This window comes from Lycium barbarum, chromosome 12, assembly GCF_019175385.1.
Source record: "Lycium barbarum isolate Lr01 chromosome 12, ASM1917538v2, whole genome shotgun sequence".
Lineage (NCBI taxonomy): Eukaryota > Viridiplantae > Streptophyta > Magnoliopsida > Solanales > Solanaceae > Lycium > Lycium barbarum.
Window position 1 is genome coordinate 26,502,790 of NC_083348.1, and position 20,072 is coordinate 26,522,861.

At 39.0% G+C, this 20,072-nt stretch overlaps 1 long non-coding RNA gene and 1 pseudogene across 1 annotated transcript; one reads left to right on the forward strand and one right to left on the reverse strand.

The window, feature by feature from the left end:
* Window positions 1-1,015: 1,015 nt before the first annotated feature.
* On the reverse strand, window positions 1,016-2,486 carry LOC132623921 (uncharacterized). Its single transcript, XR_009576479.1, has 3 exons — window positions 2,317-2,486; window positions 2,002-2,080; window positions 1,016-1,275 (listed from the first exon to the last, which is right to left on the reverse strand). It is a non-coding gene; the product is annotated as an uncharacterized LOC132623921 (long non-coding RNA).
* Window positions 1,883-1,992, forward strand: LOC132625288 (U6 spliceosomal RNA; annotated as a pseudogene).
* Window positions 2,487-20,072: the final 17,586 nt, after the last annotated feature.

Sequence of the window (20,072 nt, forward strand, 5' to 3'; positions counted from 1 at the left end):
AGATACATTCCCTGAGAAAGAGAAGTCACCATTTGGAGTTTCGGCGGATGGAGTTCTCAGGTATCGAGGCAGGCTGTGTGTGCCAGATGTAGCAGGACTATGTCGTCAAATTCTGGAAGAAGATTATTATTCTCGACTAGTATACGTACCCGCGCGATGCGCAGGTTGTTTGAAAGAAAAAAAGAGCGTAAAGAGATATTCGTAACAATCTTATCTTTAAGTTCTGATCATCTTCAATAGTGCTAACTGAACATAAGCGTAGTGTCTTAAACAATATATATTTAGGTATATTATAATTAATTGTAACTAAAATGTGACTAAAGATCTTTATTAAAGCATAATAGTTTTCATGGGTGAATTACATTTTAGCATCAAAATTTGATGTCAAAGTAATGGTAAATCATTTGAATAAGGAGAACGCACAAAAACACAAGCATCATGCACTTACAACCGTCAATATTGTACTATCCAATCAAATAAATTTATGATCTAACTTCTTGTATTAATTTCTGAAATCTTCTTTATGGCATCGTGCAAAGCGCTACTCTAAAGAATACAACTTAGAAAGAAATTTTTATAGTAGCTTGAGGAAGCTAGATACATCTGTAATTTTTATTGTGATATTTAATCCATTACTTACTGACCAAGTAGCTTAAGTAAAGTGATCTTAGTAAATCTAACCTTTTAAGTATTTAAGAAAACTTGTTAAAATACAAAAGATGATAACTGCAGTGCTTTCGAAACACTCTTATAATGACCCATTTTTACTAATTCAATAATGCAATATAGAAGCATCAGGCTAAAGGAAATAAAAGAGAAAGTAAGCTAATACATGATAAGCTTCCTAATAGAAACTTCCTTGTAAAAAGCGAAAACATAAGTTGACTTAATTAATATATATTTTGATAATGCCGTGCATTCTGTGGGTACCAAAATTAGCATCATGGGAGTAGATGTTGCGATCCACTACTATTTGTTGTTTTAGAAGCAGTGAACTTTTTTCTAATCTAATGGTGGTACGTCTGGTAATTTCTAACATTAAGCTATTAGATGGATATAATGGGTGAATTTATCGTTTCAGAGGGGAAAAAAATCCACCTAACTGCAATCCTTGGTCAAAGTACGCATCTTTTTCATGATGTATGGCCTTTGATTATGCTCATTTCTTCTTTTCATCTTTGACTTCTTTAACATATTTAATTGTAAGCATTCTTGAAGCTATAGCCATAGCCATTAGCTCCCAGAAAAGCGACTTGCATCATATGCAATGTAAACCTGCATTAACACAATCAATCTTAAGTTTTAGATCGAGGAAAAGTACTATTTTACACATAAAATCTATATTGTAAAGAAACATCCAAACAGTATGGTCAGCTGAAAGTATGTGCCACTATACAGGGTTCACTCAAACCACACTGTTTCAATTTCTTTGGAAAAAGATCTACAAATTATGTTGGAGATACTATCAGGATAATAAAATTGAAATATTTGATCTTTAAATATATCTACGAAGAAAATATTTATATTTAAAAGAATATCTACCTCCGACACAAAGTCAAATTCTTTTATTAGTAGGAAAATGCATACACTATTGAAAAAAGATTCCTAGTAAATGTACCTTATGTCCACAAAATCATCATGTATATAGCACTTATACTACATTTTTAAAAACTTTTTTCCCAAAATTTGAAAACTCATGTATATTCATCTCCTATTATCGATGCAAATAATTTTTTGTATTCCAATTCACTAACTAAAAATAGTAACAATTTTTTTGATATTATCCTGACAATTATGAATTGAGTTATGACAATTTCAAACTATGTCCTGAACATAACCAAATAAGTTGAGTTGTATTTGCGTAATTGTAATAACAAAAAAAGTCCCTTCGGGGACATCCGATAAATTAATTGAAACGATACAGAGAAGATTAGCATGGTTCCTGCGCAAAGGATGACACACACAAATTGTAATAAGAAAAATTAACCATTTGGAACTGACCCCTAATATATTAATAAAGGTGGAATTCTTTCTTCTTTTTCGATGGTTTTCATTCAGCAATTTATCAGATCAACATTCTCTGCAGAAGATATGACATTGTAAAGTACAAATAAGGATAAATATAACAAAAATAAGGATAATTCTAGAGAAAAAATAAGGATAATTCTAGAGAATTGAGAAATATAAATTAGAATTGTATGCATATTATGTTTATTTTTGCAAGTTTCTTCTTGTGATATTCCATGCCCAAGTGTTCTTGAAGTTGAATTTCATATGAGAAGTTGTAAAGTCTTCTTGAGGAGTAGAGAAGAGTACCAATGAGATATTTGAATTTTGAATGCTTGAAATCATTCTCAGTTTATGCTGTTGTTTCTTTTTCTCCTTACTTCAACCACTGGTGTTCCTTTTTCTCCATGATTTACCTTCTTCTGCCTTCACAAAAACACCAATCAAAGCATGAAAGCAATAGGTACATTTTTAAAACAATTTTAGAAGTACCAAGTGTCAACCATATAAAATTGACAGTTGCAGAAACATGAGAAGAATTACCTGACCCATGATCTTGAATTGGTTGCAGTTATTCATGCGCTAAAGATGTGGAGACATTACTTGTACGGGGTACATGTTGATAGTTATACAGATCATAAGAGTCTCCAGTATATTTTCAAGCAGAAAAAGTTGAATCTTAAGACAGAGGCAGTGGTTAGAGCTATTAAAAAATTATGATGTGAGTATTTTATACCACCCCAGAAAGGCGAATGTAGTAGCTGATGCACTTAGCCGTAAATCAATGCGTAGTCTATGTGAGATCCCTCCGGAGAAGAAAGAATTAATCCGTGAGCTTTACAAACTACCTAGCCTCGGAGTTCGCCTAATTGGTTCAGGCAATGCTGGAGTTGGTATTCACAACCCAGCTGTTTCATCCTTAGATATGGAGGTGAGGGAGCGCCAATATGATGACTCCCAGTTGAATCACTATAGAGATACATTCCCTGAGAAAGAGAAGTCACCATTTGGAGTTTCGGCGGATGGAGTTCTCAGGTATCGAGGCAGGCTGTGTGTGCCAGATGTAGTAGGACTATGTCATCAAATTCTGGAAGAAGCTTATTATTCTCGATACTCTATTCACCCAGAAGCGACAAAGATGCACGATGATCTCAAGTTAATGTATTGGTGGGATGGAATGAAGAAAGATATAGTAGAATTTGTAGCTCAATGCCCAAATTGTCAACAAGTGAAAATTGAGCATCAGAAGCCAGGAGGATTGCTGCAAGCCATGGAAATTCCAACCTGGAAATGGGAAGTGATCAACATGGATTTCATTGTAGGTTTGCCTCGCTCCCGGTGCAAGTATGACTCCATATGGTTGATTGTTGACAGACTTACGAAATCATCTCATTTTCTTCCAGTCCAAACCACATATTCGACAGAAGATTATGCAAGATTGTATCTTAAGGAGATAGTGCGACTTCATGGTAACCCGGTATCTATTATCACAGATTGGGGAGCACAATTTACTGCTAAATTCTGGAAGTCTTTCCAAGAAGATTTGGGTACTCAAGTGAGACTTAGCATATCATTTCACCCACAAACTGATGGACAAGCTGAACGCACTATTCAGACCTTGGAAGACATGTTACGGGCATGTGTACTAGAATTCGGGGGAATTGGGATGAATATTTGCTGCTTATCGAATTTGCCTACAACAACAATTATTATTCTAGCATCCAGATGGCTCCGTACGAAGCCCTGTATGGAAGGAAATGTAGGTCGCCAATTGGATTGTTTGAAATTGGGGAGACACAACTGATAGGTCCAGAATTGATTCAACAGGCGGTGGAAAAGATCAAGCTTATCAGAGACCGATTGTTGACAGCCCAAAGTCGCCAAAAATTATGTGCACACAATCGTCGACGAAACCTGGAATTCCAAGTTAATGTTGGGTATTCCTGAAAGTATCACCGATGAAGGGCGTAATGAGATTTGGCAAGAAGGGGAAATTGAGTCCTAGATATATTGGACCTTATAAGGTAGTCCGCAGGATAGGCCAAGTAGCTTATGAATTGGACCTACCTTTAGAACTTAAGCCAGTCCATCCGGTTTTTCATGTGTCGATGCTCCGCAAATGTGTTGGGGATCCATCTAAAATCATCCCCATTAATGATGTTCATGTTACGGAAGAGTTGGCTTATGAAGAGGTACCCATTTCCATACTAGATAGGCAAGTACGAAAACATAGAAATAAAGAGGTAGCCTCAGTTAAGGTCATGTGGTGAAATAATAACCGAGAGGAAATGACTTGGGAGGCAGAAGAGAACATGAATTCCAAGTACCACACTTGTTTCCACCCCCAGAAGAGATTCGAGATGAGGCGTCGTTATTATAAGGTATGTAATGCTTTCCTTTTAATGCTTTTGGTCGTGTATGGCCTTATTTTCTTCCATTGTGTTATAGCCCTGTGAGGCAATGTTATTGTGGATTGTTTTGACAGGGTGGTAGTGCCATATTATAGAGGAAACTCTGGCGAAGTTTTTGTAGAATTCCCGAGAACTTAACATTCGAGGACAAATGTTTTTAAAGGGGGGAAGAGTGTTACACCTCGGAAAATTTCATGTTGTTGTGTGGTAAATAGACTAACATAGGGTAAGATGTATATGATGTCCCTACAACTAATAAGGGGTACTTAACATTTCTAATTAATATTCCAAAGACGTTGGAGGCAAGAGAAGAAAGTTCGTTGAGGAAGGTAAAGTATAAGTCATGTTTGGAAGGGTTTTGCGAAGTACTGAGCTAATGTTGATTTAATAATGTCTTGAGGAAGAGCTATAATGCTCCTTAGATTTCCAATGAAGTGTAAAACAAGTGTTAAGAAGGTTTCATAACGATTGGAGTTCAACCGAAACGACAAGATTAACTTCGGAAAAGTGGAGTTATACGACCACTTATACGGTCCGTATAAGGGTCCGTATAACCTTAACAGGAAGAGAAAATTCCTGATGGTGAAATATGGCCACTTATACGGACTGTATAAGTGTCCGTATAACATGATCGGGACAACTTTTTCTTTAAGTATTAATATGTGACCCAATTTCATATTTTTCATTATATATCTTCGCCACTTCTCTCAAGACCTCTAGAAGGTTCCACACACTTCATTTACATAAATTCGAGGGAAATCAAAGATCATACACCAATAATTAGTGGAATCAAGTGCAAGGAGGTTAATAAGGGTTCATGGAAGCTAGAAATATCCTTGGATTTGAAGCTAGGGTTTTCTCCAAGTGAAGTATTTTAATCCAAAGCTCATTCCTACTTAATCAAAGGTGAGTTTTATGATCATTCCATGTTGTTAAGAATATTGAATGGTTCAAAGACTTGAATTGAAGAAGGAAGTAAAATATGGAGTTCAAACATGGGAATAATGGTATTATTGAATAGTAACTTAACTTGAATCATAGTTCTTGATATGTTGTGAGTGTAATCTTGCTATAAATGATACAAATGACGTTAAAGAAGTATTATATGAGAACGAATACGGTGTTATGTCATAGTTATGGTCATGTATCATTTTGGTAGGGAATTAGATAATGTTGAACTTGAAGAAGTAGGTTATTATAATATTATGAATGTTGATTATTGATATTTGGGAGTTGTTATATTATATGGAGAATGTTGTAGAAATAAAGGAAGTGCTACCCAATTTTCATTAGCTTTAGCTTAAGCATTAGCATGCTTCCGGTTATCTAACCTTAGTACGAATCCTCTTGAATGTAGAGTTGTGAGTGTCGAAGGGGAGCACTTAGTCGATAAAGCTAGAATGACGTAAAGGTATGTAAGTCTAGTCCCTTCTTTGCTAAGGCATGATCCTTACAATATGACTTCCTTATCTTTCCATAATTCTTTTATATTCCGTAAACTATAAGTCTATGATTGTCACAAGCTTCTCATGAGATAAAGATAAGAGATGGGTTATGAATATGGCAATGATGATGGTGAATCTAAGTCTAGAGATTCCAAAGCTTATGGTATGATGGTCCTATGAAATTAATGATCCTTATTTGATTCCTTGATGTCGTTCATTGTTGTTAGACTCACCTTATGATGTTAGTTCCTCCAAAGTGAGATATGATGACCATGACTACTCCATAATGGAATCGGGGGTTCTCGACCTTACGTCACCCCGATAGAGTTGTAGCTTTCACTTGAGATCTTATGCATGTTTCATGATGCGTATATGATGACGAGATTACACCCTGCCTATATGGTCAGGAAGACACCGCTAAGGCGGGCGGCATATACACCATGTCTAGATGGCATGGGCAGACACCACTAGTGGGTGGCATGAGATATTTACACCAGACGCGGGAGGCCTGGACGCGGGCTAATGAAGATCACACCGTACCTATATGGTCAGGCAGCTTATATATGCATACTTGATATGATGTTGTTTATGATGTAATTTGACATGCATAATTCTGTCTTAAGAGACATTAAGTTGCAGGTTGTTTCTTTACTTGATGTTTCCCTATCTCTTTGACATGTTATTATTTTTCATGTTTTATATACTCAGTACATTGTTCATACTGACGACTTTTCTTTTGGATGCTGTGTTCATGCCCACAGGTTGGTAAGGAGGCGACCTAGATTCTTAGGAGCTATCCAGCAGCTACACAGAAGCCCTCCATTACTGCGGAGGTGCCATTTGTTGATGCATTATTTTGTGTATATATTTGGGCACGACGGGTTCCTGTCCCGTCCTTATGTCTCAGTACTCTAGTATAGGCTCGTAGATACGTATGCGTGGGTAGTAGTTGTCTCATGGATACATCAGTGTATATTTTTGTATATCTCTTTTTGCAGCCTTGAGGGCTTATATATATATATATATATATATATATATATATATATATATATATATATATATATATATATATATTGTCTTGGAGATTGTGTATGTTTAGGTTGGGGTATGATGATTAGCATAATGAGTGATACTCGGTAGTTAGCTTCGGGTACCCGTCATGGCCCCTAGTCGGGTCGTGACAATAACTGTATGGCATCTCATATATCCTGACCCGGTGCATCTGACTGAGGAACTGGGGGCACTGAGGCAGGTGTTGGAGGCGGGCTGTGAAAATTCTGAGATGGGCTCTCACTCTGGACTCGCCCCGGGCCCTGGTAGCTCGCTGCGTACAGCTAGTGGCCTCACCAGCCACTCCCTTGACCTTTTGGGTAGTTGTAGCTTTCTTGCGAGGCATCAATGAAATCAAAACAAATAGTTAGAAGGCGAACTCTTAACACATGGCTCTATCGCACGGTTTAAGAGAGAAAGAATGAAAATTTCCTATATGTCCTGTGACCTCCTGTTTATAAGCGTGGTGCACGACACACCCATAAATAAGACTCTACTAGACACGGTCTGTAGACAACCCCAGGAAGGAACTGCTCAAATACCACTTCTATCATGACCCAAACCAATGAGCCGCGACAAGTGCCTGATCTCCAGTGATCAAACACCCTTACACTCATATCTGGATAACACTGCATAATAAGGACCCACAAGCAACTCAATCTGGACTAAACTGACTCATGAAAGAATAATATCAAGAACTGTGAATATGTGTATATATATTGAAGATAACAATGCAAGCCGACTAGGCTGCCACATGAACTGTACACAAAAGAATAGGAGCTGACAAGGCAACATCACATGTCATCTGCATACAAATGTCTACAGAACTCTACTGGAATATAAAGCTGTAGAAAGGACGGGACAGGCACCCGTCATACCCATAAACAAATACACATCTCTAAAATAATGGCATACCAAAATATACTGCAGCTCTAGATCAAGTGGAGTGCACTGACCACCGCTGGATAGGAGTCCTACTGACCTTGAGCATCTATCTATCTCCCTGAACCTGCGAGCATGAACGCAACCCCCCAAGCAATATGGGATTCAGTACGAACAATGTACTGAGTATGTAAGGCATATGAGTAACATATACATAAAAATCATGACAAGAATATGAAACTCATAAGCCGCCAACTGACTGTTTCAATGCATCTATATGAATGAATGTCTAAAAACATTTGTATAACTCTGTATAACTGAAAATGTCTCTACAGTGTCTGATATGCAATCTCTCTTTAAAAATCATATACATCTATATATGTAGTGAACTGCCCGACCATATAGGTACAGTGTATACTGCCCGGCCATATAGGCACGATGTTATCATCATTATCATCATTATCCCGCGTCCGGGATGATATCATAAGCCGCTAACTAGTGTTGCTTCCCGGCCATATAGGCACGGTGCAATCATACATCATCATCCATCAGCCGCCCACCGTAGTGGTGCTACCCCGCCATATGGGCACGGTGTAAGAAAATAGCTATACATGTATATAAATGCATAAAGGACCCCTGAAAAGTATGCTCTAGACTACTCTGGGCAACATAAGATCTCTAGAAGCCATGGATATAAATCATAGGAAATCAAGGATACGATGAATCCTGTACCATCTAAGAGTAGAGTCTTTGGAACTCGCTCGCTTACTTGTTCGTTCAGATAATAAGGATCATGCCAAAAGAATAAAAGGGACAGCCTTAACATACCTTATTCGATTTTCAAGCTAGTTAGGCTACAATCCCGAGCTTGACAAATCTACACACAAGACCAAGTACCAATTATTAGACTAGAACGTACTTATATACCCACCTTAATCTAGTTTACAACTTTACGCAATTCGGGAAAGATCTCCTTTGTAAACTTAATAATCCTTCAACTCCCAATTGAACTCAAACATCAACGACAACATCAACAATAACAATATTGATTCTTACAAATCAAAATATAATCAATTCTACTTCAAATCCTCTCTCAAAGCAGCCCTTAGTTTCACCATAACGCTTATTCAACTTATCACTTCCATAATTATATTCCCTTTACTTAAAACCACTTAAATTCTTGATAATAACTCAAACACAAAGGTAGAAATCATATACATACATTGAAGGAACTAGAATACCAAGAATAAATCTCCAACTCCAATTCCCAAGTTCATCAACTTCAAAGAAACCTTAGGAATAACCTTTTTCTTCACTAGCTCGGGTTTTACGGGCTCGGATCTTGCTAAAACCCTTCCAATATAATGGAAAGTGTTGAGAGGAAATATTTAAGGGTTTGCTCTGGTTTAGGAATGAGGAAATGAAGAATAAAGTTGTGGGACTAATTATTTATAGATAGGACTAGAAAGTTCCAGTGATACGGGTCGACGGTCGGTCGACTTGCTCCATCAATTTTCACCTACAGATTCAGAGGCTGCGTCACTGTTGACGGCGAGGATCGACGGCCCGTCGAAGCTGACGGGTGTCTGCAGATTTTCTGAGTCATTCCAATTCGCGTCGATTTGATTCGTTCAACTTCTGATCCTGTCGTATTGCTCGGAACACGTACTTATACTTCGATACACGGGGTAAAATACTTAATATCCTAAAACTCAGGTACGGATCTCTATTCTAAGGGCATACTCAACTAGGAAACCGTGGGTTCCTTACGACTAGAACGAGAGGCGTAACACATAGGATGGTTTGGAACAACCTAACTCTATCAAAAAGCTTCCAGAATGACTCAAGAAACTATGTCCAACGTTTTAAAGATTTTTGTTGCCAAGTTTCAAGCATGAGCACTAGGACAGCCCCAACATAAGCATTTTAAGAAATAACTAAGATTAATGTTCAAAGGCAAATTCAAACCAAGGTCCTAATTTAAAAGGATTTTTGCTCTTTAATACCACACTACATCTCAAAAAGCATACATATTCTTCTATTAGGGCCAATTCACACAGAAAGAAGCAAAATAGACTCAAACCCCAATTACTCTAGCCTTAACAAGTCTTGAAACATTATCCTTAACCCTGTTCTTAGCCTTAGTTACTTATTCCTTTAAAGAAACTCAATCCACAGCATCAAGGAAAACAGCTTCACAAAGACAAAATAGACATACTTGTATCAAGGTTTCCCATTGCCCCCCTTTTCTCCTATCTTTATAATGATCAGAGATTATGTGATCAGTCTTAAAAGAAATTATTTTTCTACACATAGCACATTCATAGACATTTTAACACATGGTGAAACAAAAACAGACTTAACACACCTGCTAATCTTTAAAGTTCTCTCTTAATACCATTTTCCAGGATTTGAGCTTCTCTGTACTAAGTTAAAAAAAGTACAATAATCATTACCACTTAACAAACCTATTTAACTAATTGATTGTTCGGACCAGGTAAGGACCATCTTTGGGCTGCCTTGCATTCAATTTGTTTAACAGTTCCAAAGACTCTTCAAACTATCCCAAACACATTCTTATTCTACATATTCCACTTAGATTAATTCAAACAGGTTCCAATCAATTGTTACAATCAAGAGCAATCCGACAAGTGCAGGATTAATGAACATCTTGATAAAGTTTAGACCCCTTCCCCCTCCCCCCTCCCCCCCAGAATCATTGTTTAAAGCATCCAACTCATCACATTACTAATGTGGAATAAAATACCAAGTTTTAACACTTCAAAACAGCCTTTCAAATAAGTATACTACTACATGGAATAAATAGAATGAGATCAAACATATTGCTTAACAAATCTGTAACCTTTAAACATCCTTTAAACCAAACACCTTACCAAGTGGGACAAGCAGACTCAGACTAGGCACAACACCTAACAAACCTTCAACCTTTAAACCTAACTTTAAACCAGCCATGCTACTAAATAGAACAATAAGAATTTGGACCAAACATATTACCCGCTAGACTCTTAATCCTACTATTAGCCTTTAAGCCAAACATACTATTAAATAAAACAAACAAGAATTAAGCCAAACACCCTTCTTAGCAGACCTATAATCTTTAGACCATCCTTTAAACCAAGTACTATTAAATGGAACACACAGAATTAAACCTAGCATAATGCATAATAGACCTTTTCATAATTCATGCACAAAAATCATTGTTCACATATCAAACAAGCAATATCAGTACTGAACTACACTCTAAACCATACATAAGACACTTAATCACATCAAACTATCACTGATATGGACATGAATTTAAATGAAAGCAATAAACTATTAAGTGATTACCTTTTTTGAGTGTCACCAGGGGGCAAGAAATGGACTTAGATGCCTTCTTGCTTCCAACTCCAATCTCAGCCACCAAAATACAAAGCTACAAGTACAAAAAAGAAATTTTTAGAACTGAGGAAACTTAAACCTTTCAGTCAAAGCTTAAGTACAACTGATGGAACTTAAATCTTGAGCAAAAATCGAAGTTCAAGCTTTTAAAAGTGTTCCAACCTCTCCTTTTTTATGTGAAAATGGGGTTCTATTTAGAGAACCCCAGAACTCAACTCATTGCTCAAAATAACGATGTGGGACTTATGGATTTCCACAAGTCTTCACTTGAAACCATCAATACATGGCCTAGATTAAAAGCAAAAACAAAATCAATGGTTCAATTCACTCCTATATCACTATAATCGACGGAAATCATAAAAAAATGAGTAAGTTGTACCTTAAGGGGTCGTTTGGTCTGATTTCATGGAGAAAAGGATGAAGCCTTAAAACGTTTCCCCCCTTAAAACGTTTAATGGACCGGGCCTGGTCCATTATGGACAAGGCCTGGTCCTTTTTTTTTTTAACCAAACGATGGGCCTTAAATATATATATATATATATATATATATATATATATATATGGAGGGTCGAGGATAAATGTCCAAAATAAAAAAGCCAATTATTACCCAAACATGACTAAATAATTTAAAACACGACTTGTTAAAATCATTTTGCAGTCATGGTCCCTAACAATTTACGAAATTAATTATCAAAATAATTTATTAATTAAACAACTATGCAAACACACAGAATCAGAGTTTGAGGGGTAAAATGGTCAATTCTTTTAATTACTCAAATCACCTTGGACAATAAATAGAATAAATTACTCATTAATATGATTTTCCTTGAGTTAATCAATTAAGTAAGTAATTATTCGAAATTGTTTTTCTTTTTATTAATTCCAATAAAATATTCCCTAAATATCATAAAACCTTAATTAATTTTCACACAATTCATAATATCCTGAAAATCTTTTCATCAAATTAAAAAGGTGACATATTATCCTAATAATTTTCATAAAAATTATTTAGACCCTTTAGGGTGCACAACTTATTTTATTTATTGTCCAAGGACTCCGAGTACTTAAAATAAATTGCAGGAGGTCAAAATTAGGTATCAACAACTGCCCCTTTGGTGTTCTTGGATGGCGGGACCATCCTCGAGCAATGAAATTTGACTAACCCTAATTTTTGACGGACTCAACTCATCTTACCTCTCAATTTCAAGCAATTCACATATGTGGCCGGACCCTGGCTTTCGGGTTTCCTACATATCTCGGGCTGTACGAGAATTCAGGCCACCTGTAGTTCGATTCGATTAAAGGCTTGAAGTGATTTAGCAAGAGAGTCCTGAAATTCCCGGTGTTGTGACTGGGGCTTCCCCGAACGGTGGTTAGAGCGTGGCCGACTCTCTGTCTTTAGCCCACCTACATATCCCTGGCCTCTAGAAATCAAGTCACATATAGTTTGACTTGCTGGAGAAGAGTACGCTCTTTTTACGGGAATACATTCGGATTTCCCCGGTGAGTGTCCGACCGGTCGCGGGTTTTTTATAAAATAGACAGATTGTGACTGAGTCTAAGATTAGATGGGTTCCAAGTCTTGGCCAGAGAGCTTGAATCTCATGGGCACCCTATCTTGACCGTTTACGCAAAGAAAAGTTCCACGTTTGCTCCACAATGTGTCTGGATCTGGTTCAGCAAGCTGGCTCCTTTTTGGAGGCTGTGCACCTGCTTCTGAAATTCAAAAATATTACAGATATTTTCATGATATTTGTATGAATGGCCCTCTCGGTAGTTTTCATTAATGGCCGTCTCAGCAGCAGGAAAATAAATGTGCAATGGCCCTCTCGGCAGTTTGTATGAATGGCCCTCTCGGCAGCAAGAAAATAAACGTGCAATGGACCTCTTGGCAGTTTGTATAAATAGCCCTCTCGGCAGCAGGAAAATAAACGTGCAATGGCCCTCTCGGCAGTTTGTATGAATGGCCCTCTCGGCAGTAGGAAAATAAACGTGCAATTGCCCTCTCGGTAGTTTGTATGAATGGTCCTCTCGGCATCAGGAAAATAAACGTGCAATGGCCCTCTTGGTAGTTTGTATGAATGAATGGCCCTCTTGGCAGTTTGTATGAACGACCCTCTTGGCAGTTTGTATGAATGGCCCTCTTAGCAGTTTGTCTGAATGAATGGCCCTCTTGGCAGCAGAAAAATAAATATGCAATGGCCCTCTTGGTAGTTTGTATGAATGGCCCTCTTGGCAACAGGAAAGTAGAGTATGATGGGCTGACAAGTATGGCCCTTTTGGCTAGATAATCTTTCTTTCATTCGTAGTGTGGGTTGTGACCCTCCTGGTCTGATATGCCCCTTTGTCTTTGTCATGACCCCTCTTGGTCATATATATCTTTGGTATTCACCTTTTGCATGACGCTTTTGGTCGGATTTGTTTTTACGCTCGTTTGCTTCGTGACCCTTGTGGCCAGATGTGTCTTTATTTCCTATTTTTGCTGTGACCTTTTTGGTCCTTCTCTGCTGGGCTACTGTCCAATTACAAACCTGCATCCACAGAAAAATTATGAGTTTCCTAAAAGGCCAATTAATGTCGGTGTCCTCCCGTCTGGCGGCTCCTCTTGATGCTCTTCCAAACCCTTTTGGGCTCGGTATTTCGAGAGACGGTTTAGAGCGTACTTATACTAATGGGTGTATTTTGAAAATCTAAAGTAAAATTTTATAAAGCGCGTGTTGTTTTATATTTTTTATTATTCTTTTTTTTGAATTATTTTGTTGTCATGATATGTGTCATTGAATGAGGACTTCCGGCTCTCCAGGGAGGTATGATTGCTAACTTTCAAAACAAGTAGAATTTTCGAGATCTTTCTCGAAAATCCTGCCCTAGTTTTTGGATCTGCTCTGAGCGGCCCTTGCTCTTTCTCACTATGCGGGAATTTTTGAGGTTCCCTAAAAAATTCTGCCTTAGTGTATGGCTTTGTTTTGCCATTTCCTTCGTTAATTGTTGCTGGTAGGAATTTTTGAGACCCTCTAAAAAATTTTGCCCCTGTGTAGGGTTGACGTAGGCTAACTCTGGCGCCGGTCCTTGCAGCTTGATCTCGTCGATTCCTCCTGCTTTATTGTCTCTAAGGTTTTCCAAAAGGTTTCCTTGGGTTTTTCTTTTATGACAACCGAGGTCGAAAGCACCTACGTATCCTGTCGAAGCAAGAATTCAGGGCAAACGTAGTTCGGAAACAAAGTAACTGAGTTTTGGTTTTTACCAATAAGATGATCGGGTCTGATATGAACTGCCTACATATCCCACTATGGGGAAGTTTGGTCATTGCGTAGTTCATTACATTGCTGGTTTGTTTTTTCCTGTTCTATTACAAGATACAATTACAAGCAAAAGATATGAATACAAGGGAATAATGTTGCGGTTACAAGCGAATAGAATCCTAAATGTAGTAGCTCTTGAGCGCGTCCGTGTTAATGGCTTTGGGCCACTTTGGTCTTTCCATTTCGGCTAGGACTACGGTTCCTCCTGATAGAACCTTTCTGAGCATGTATGGTCCTTGCCAGTTTAGTGTAAATTTTCCTTTGTATTCTTCTTGGTGAGGGAATACTAGCTTGAGTACGAGTTGTCTAATTTGAAAGAGTCGGGCTCTGACTCGCTTGTTGAAGGCTCGAGACATTTTTTGTATGTATAGCTGTCCATGGCATACCGCCACCATTCTCTTTTCATCTATCGTGGCCAGCTGATCGTAGCCGTTTCTGACCCATTCTGCATCGCTTAGTTCTGCCTCTTGAATGATTCTGAGCCAAGGGATCTCTACCCCTGCGGGTATGACTCCTTCTGTACCGTAGACAAGGAGGTATGGGGTTGCCTCGGGGCATGTTCGGGTTGTCATTGTATACCCTAACAAAGCATAAGGCAGCTACTCGTGCCAATTCCTCTGGTTGTTGATCATTTCTCTCAGGATTCTCTTGATGTTTTTGTTGGCAGCCTCCATGGCTCCATTCATTTGTGGCTGGTAGGCGGTAGAGTTCCTGTGGGTTACTGTTGCTCCCAAACACACACGCAAGTATACACGATCGTACAAGTAATATTGGATTTAAAGTCCAGATATCGTACCCACAGGGACTTATGATTAACGATTTACTAAATTAAACTAATGCTAATTATCTAAACAAGAAATAAAATCCAAATTATATTTGTAAACTAACTAAAAATAAAAGAAAACAAATAATGAACTTCAAACAAGAAAGAACGGATTTTTATCAGAGAAGAGATAGATCTACGACTATGACCACTAACAATCCAGTTGAGTCTTCAAATCGTTCTACCTATAGGTTACTAGTTGACGTGTTAATTGTAACTTTATGATATTCTCTCGAACTACTCACAAGCCTATAGATGCTACTATAACGCCTATATCTCGATGGTCATCAGAGGTAACAAGAACACATTTATTTCTCCGTATTCAACTAAGTAGGGCTAAAGGGTATATCTCTATCCTCAGTAGCGAAACGATAATATCGAACAAACTCTATTTATTCTTATTACGTACGTGAATTCCCTTTCTCAAGTCCAATTCACGCACCACAGATAGTGTTCAACTAGTGATCAAGTAATTAAACAATTAAGCAGAAGAATAAATAAGCAGCCCAAAGATTAAAAAAATCAATAGATAGAAACGATAATCAAACGTCAACTTTCATGTTTGTGTCAAAACCCTAGAACTAAAGAGTTTAGCTCCACATAGACATGGAATAAAAACAACAAATCATCCGAATAAAAATGTAAAAGTAAGTATTACAAAGAAGAGAAGGTAAAACCCTGTAACTACGGCCTCCACGGCGGCTCTAAGCTCTCTCTAAGTCCAAAGTTCTGAATTAAGGGTTTAAAGCTATCCAAAGTTATGTAAAAATCGGGTAAAATATGTATTTATAGAGTATCAAATCCAACTCGGACCAGGAAAAAAACAAATCGGGAGCGTGTCACACCCGCGTCGCGGGTGCAACACGGATGCAGAGAATCAGAGACCACTTTCCTCACTATGGCAGTGTGACGCACACTGAATGCCTGCTGTCTGGTAACGTTTTTTCCTTCTATTTATCAACTCCAATTTCACTCTTCTTTTCTTGTTCTTTTGTTTTTTAGTCACTCGGGGGGGGGGGGGGGGGGGACCAACTTCAAAGGAGTGTCCTCTCTTTGTCTCCCGTTCTTTATTTCTTTTCTTTTTCTCTTATTTTCCCGTTTTATTCAATTTTGCTCCAAATCTCTTCATCTTAGGACCGTTTTATTTCTACACAGTAAAATATAATATTAAGCCCCAAGCAATATAATTTGTACTCAAAAGACAATTAAAAGTACTAAAATGTGAGGCAATAATGGCTAAATATATGCAATTTATGGCCGAACATCAGTTACCTTGAATTGTTTGCAGATATCCTTCATCAAATGGCTATTCATATTGGCACCGTTATGTGTGATGATGGACTCTGATACACTGAAACGGCATATCAAATTGTTTTTGACAAAGTCAGCCACGACTTTCTTGGTCACTGACTTGTGTGAAATTGCTTCTACCCGCTTGGTAAAGTAGTCGATGGCGAGTAAGTTGAAACGATGTCCATTAGAGGCCAGAGGCTCGATGGGTCCTATCATGTCCATTCCCCATGCCATGAATGGCCATGGTGACCTCATCGCATGTAATTCTATAGGAGGAACTTTGGTCAAATCTTCATGTATCTAGCACTGATTGCACTTCTGTACGAATTTGCATAAATGATGCTCCATGGTCATCCAATAATAACCTGTCCTTTGGAGTTTCTTTGCGAGGACAAATCCATTCATGTAGGGACTGCATGCCCCTGCGTGCACCTCCTTAAGTAATTTTATAGCCTCCTCGGTGTCCACGCACCTGAGTAGCCCAAGGTCAGGTGTCCCTTTGTACAGTACTTCTTTGCTCAAGAAGAAACCATTGGCCAACCTTCTGATGGTCTTCTTCTGATTTGCCGAACTCTTTGGGGGGATTCTCCTTTCTCCAGGTATGTCTTGATGTCGACATACCATGGTTGGCCATCTGGCTAGGACTCGACGTGGGCGTAGTGAGCCTGTTCTTCTCTTAACGTGATCTCTAGAGGGTCAATGTGGGCACTCTCGGGGTGCTGGATCATGGAGGCCATCGTAGCCAACGTGTCTGCGAACTCAAGCTCTCGGGGTATGCTTGAAATCAATTTTCCAAAATCTCCTGGGCAGTCTTTGCACTAGATTTACATACGGGAGTATTTTATCATTTTTGTTCACCCAATTCCTTTTCCCTTGATTTATGAGTAAATCAGAGTGCCTGATTACCAACAACCTTGGTATGTTCATGTCTAGTGCCATCCTGAGGCCGAGGACACATGCTTCATACTCCGCCATGTTGTTGGTATACCTGAAGTTGAGCTTGGCGGCCATCGGATAGTGTTGTCCTGTTTCTGATATTAACACCGCCCCGATGCCTGACCCGTTGTAATTGACTGCCCTATCAAAGAACAGTCTCCAACCTGAGTATGGTTCTGTCACCTCTTCTTCCATGGCCATTAGTTCCTCATCTGGGAAGAAAGTCTGTAAAGGTTAAAGCTCGTCATCGACGGGGCTTTCTGCTAGCAAATCAGCTAGGGCTTGTCCTTTGATTGTCTTTTGCGCTACGTACATGATGTCGAACTCACTTATTAGCATCTGCCTTTTATTTCCCACGGGAATTAGTTACCTTTGGGATATGAGGTGGGTGGTGAACACTGATAGGTAGTGCGTTAACTTTTGAGCGATCCGAGTCAGAGCACATCAGGTCTTCTTTACGAGTGTATACCGCGCCTCGCAGGATGTGAACTTCTTGCTCAAATAGTAAATGACATGTTCTTTTTTGCCTTCTTCATCATACTGGACTAGTATACACCCAAAAACATTTTCTAATACTGACAGGTACAGTAAGAGAGGACTCCTTTGCCGGGGTAGCACCAAAACGGGAGGATTGGAAAGACATCTTTTGATTTTTTCAAATGCCTCTTGGCATTCCTCCATCCAATTTGTGGGAGCATCTTTCTTGAGCAATTTAAGGATTGGCTCCATGATCACAGTTGACTGGGCTATGAACCGCCCAATGTAATTCAACCTTCCTAAGAAACTCATGACTTCTTTCTTGGTCTTGGGCGGCGAAAATTCCTGAAATGCTTTGATTTTGGTAGGATCCAGTTCAATGCCCCTGCGGCTGAATAAAAAGCCTAACAATTTTCTAGCAGGCACTCCAAACGCGCATTTACTTCGATCTCTCGATGCATCATATCCTAGAATAAGGTAGTCATAACTCTCATGTATGTAGCGCTGACATTTTTAAGGCATAACGGCATTACCCTATAATGGTAGACTACACAAGGGGTGAGAAAGGCTGTATTCTCAGCCTTTTTTTTTCTCATGAGTATTTGATGATACCCAGCGAAACAGTCAAAGAATGACTGTAGCTCATGCTTGGCACAGTTATCTATTAGGATGTGTATGTTCGGGAGAGGGAATTTATCCGTTGGATTGGCCCGGTTGAGATCTCAGTAGTCCATACAGATTTGGATCTTTTCGTCCTTCTTAGGTACTGGTACTATATTGGCCACCCAAGTGGGGTAGGATGTCACTACCACTATTCCAGACTGGATCTGCTTCTTTACTTCATCCTTTATCCTGATACTTATGCCTGGCTTGAATGTTCGCGTCTTTTGTTTGATCGGGACAAAACCCTCATTGATGGGCAATATGTGGGCCACTATTTCAGTGCTCAACCCTGGCATATCTGCGTACGACCATGCGAAGACATCCATATGTTCCTTCAACAAAGCTATGAGCTCTTCCCTTTGAGGAGCTCCCAAGTGAGCACTGATCCGTGTTTTTTTGACATCCTCTTCGCTGTCGAGGTTGATCACCTCGGTTTCTTCCATATTTGGCTTCTTCTTTTCTTCTAATTCTTCCAATACCTCTACCAACCCTTCTGGCATCATCGTCGCTTCGTCGTACCTCTCGCGCTCCTGCTGCCTATATTCCTCAATCGTTTCGTGACACGTCATGATATTTTTGGTCGTTTTATTATGATTACTACTGAAAAGGCGAGGCAAAGTAAAATTAGGCTTATTAATTGGTCCTTATTACGTGATTAGTAAGAAAACTTTCATTTTATTATCCAATAAGAATAGCAGTTTTGCGTAGATCGAGGCTTTTTATTAATTCAAAAGCAAATGAGTTACAAACTGTTGTCCTGGCTCGGAACTCGAACCATTTCCATTTTTAAACTTCACGAGGTAGTTTTAGAAAGGCAGTCGCTCGAATCTCAGCCGACGCCGCCACTTTTTAGCAAAAGATTCTTTTTTTCAAGGAAAATCTATCTCTCTACCGAGGAGCCAAGAGGGGAGTAGATGTCTAATTATTCACGCGCTCTCCTGGTCTCATACTGCGTACGGTGGGTACCTCTTGGATCTTCTCGGTAATCACGTAGCACCCCTCTTCTCAAAACAACAACTTGAGACCCTCGTCAACTTCTCCTCCATTCAGCATCGTCGTGTTATGGGAAATGACTGGTACGGCCTCGGAATCGGCTGTAGCAGGTTCCCTGTTCTGAATTCTCTCTTGACAGCCTTTGTGAGCTCGCCCTCGCAAGGAGTATATCCTAGACCGAAGCGGTAATTTTCTTTCGAGATTGGTACGGGCTCAGTTATCTGTCACTCTCCAACCTTGGTAAGGCGTGATTGGCACCCGGTACCTTACTGGGGCCGAGCGAACCAAGCTATAACTTGCATCTTCTACGTCTCCAATGGCGAAATAAGGCGAAGGAGGCTAACTATGAATATAATATCATGCATATTTATATGTACAATGGGCCCAC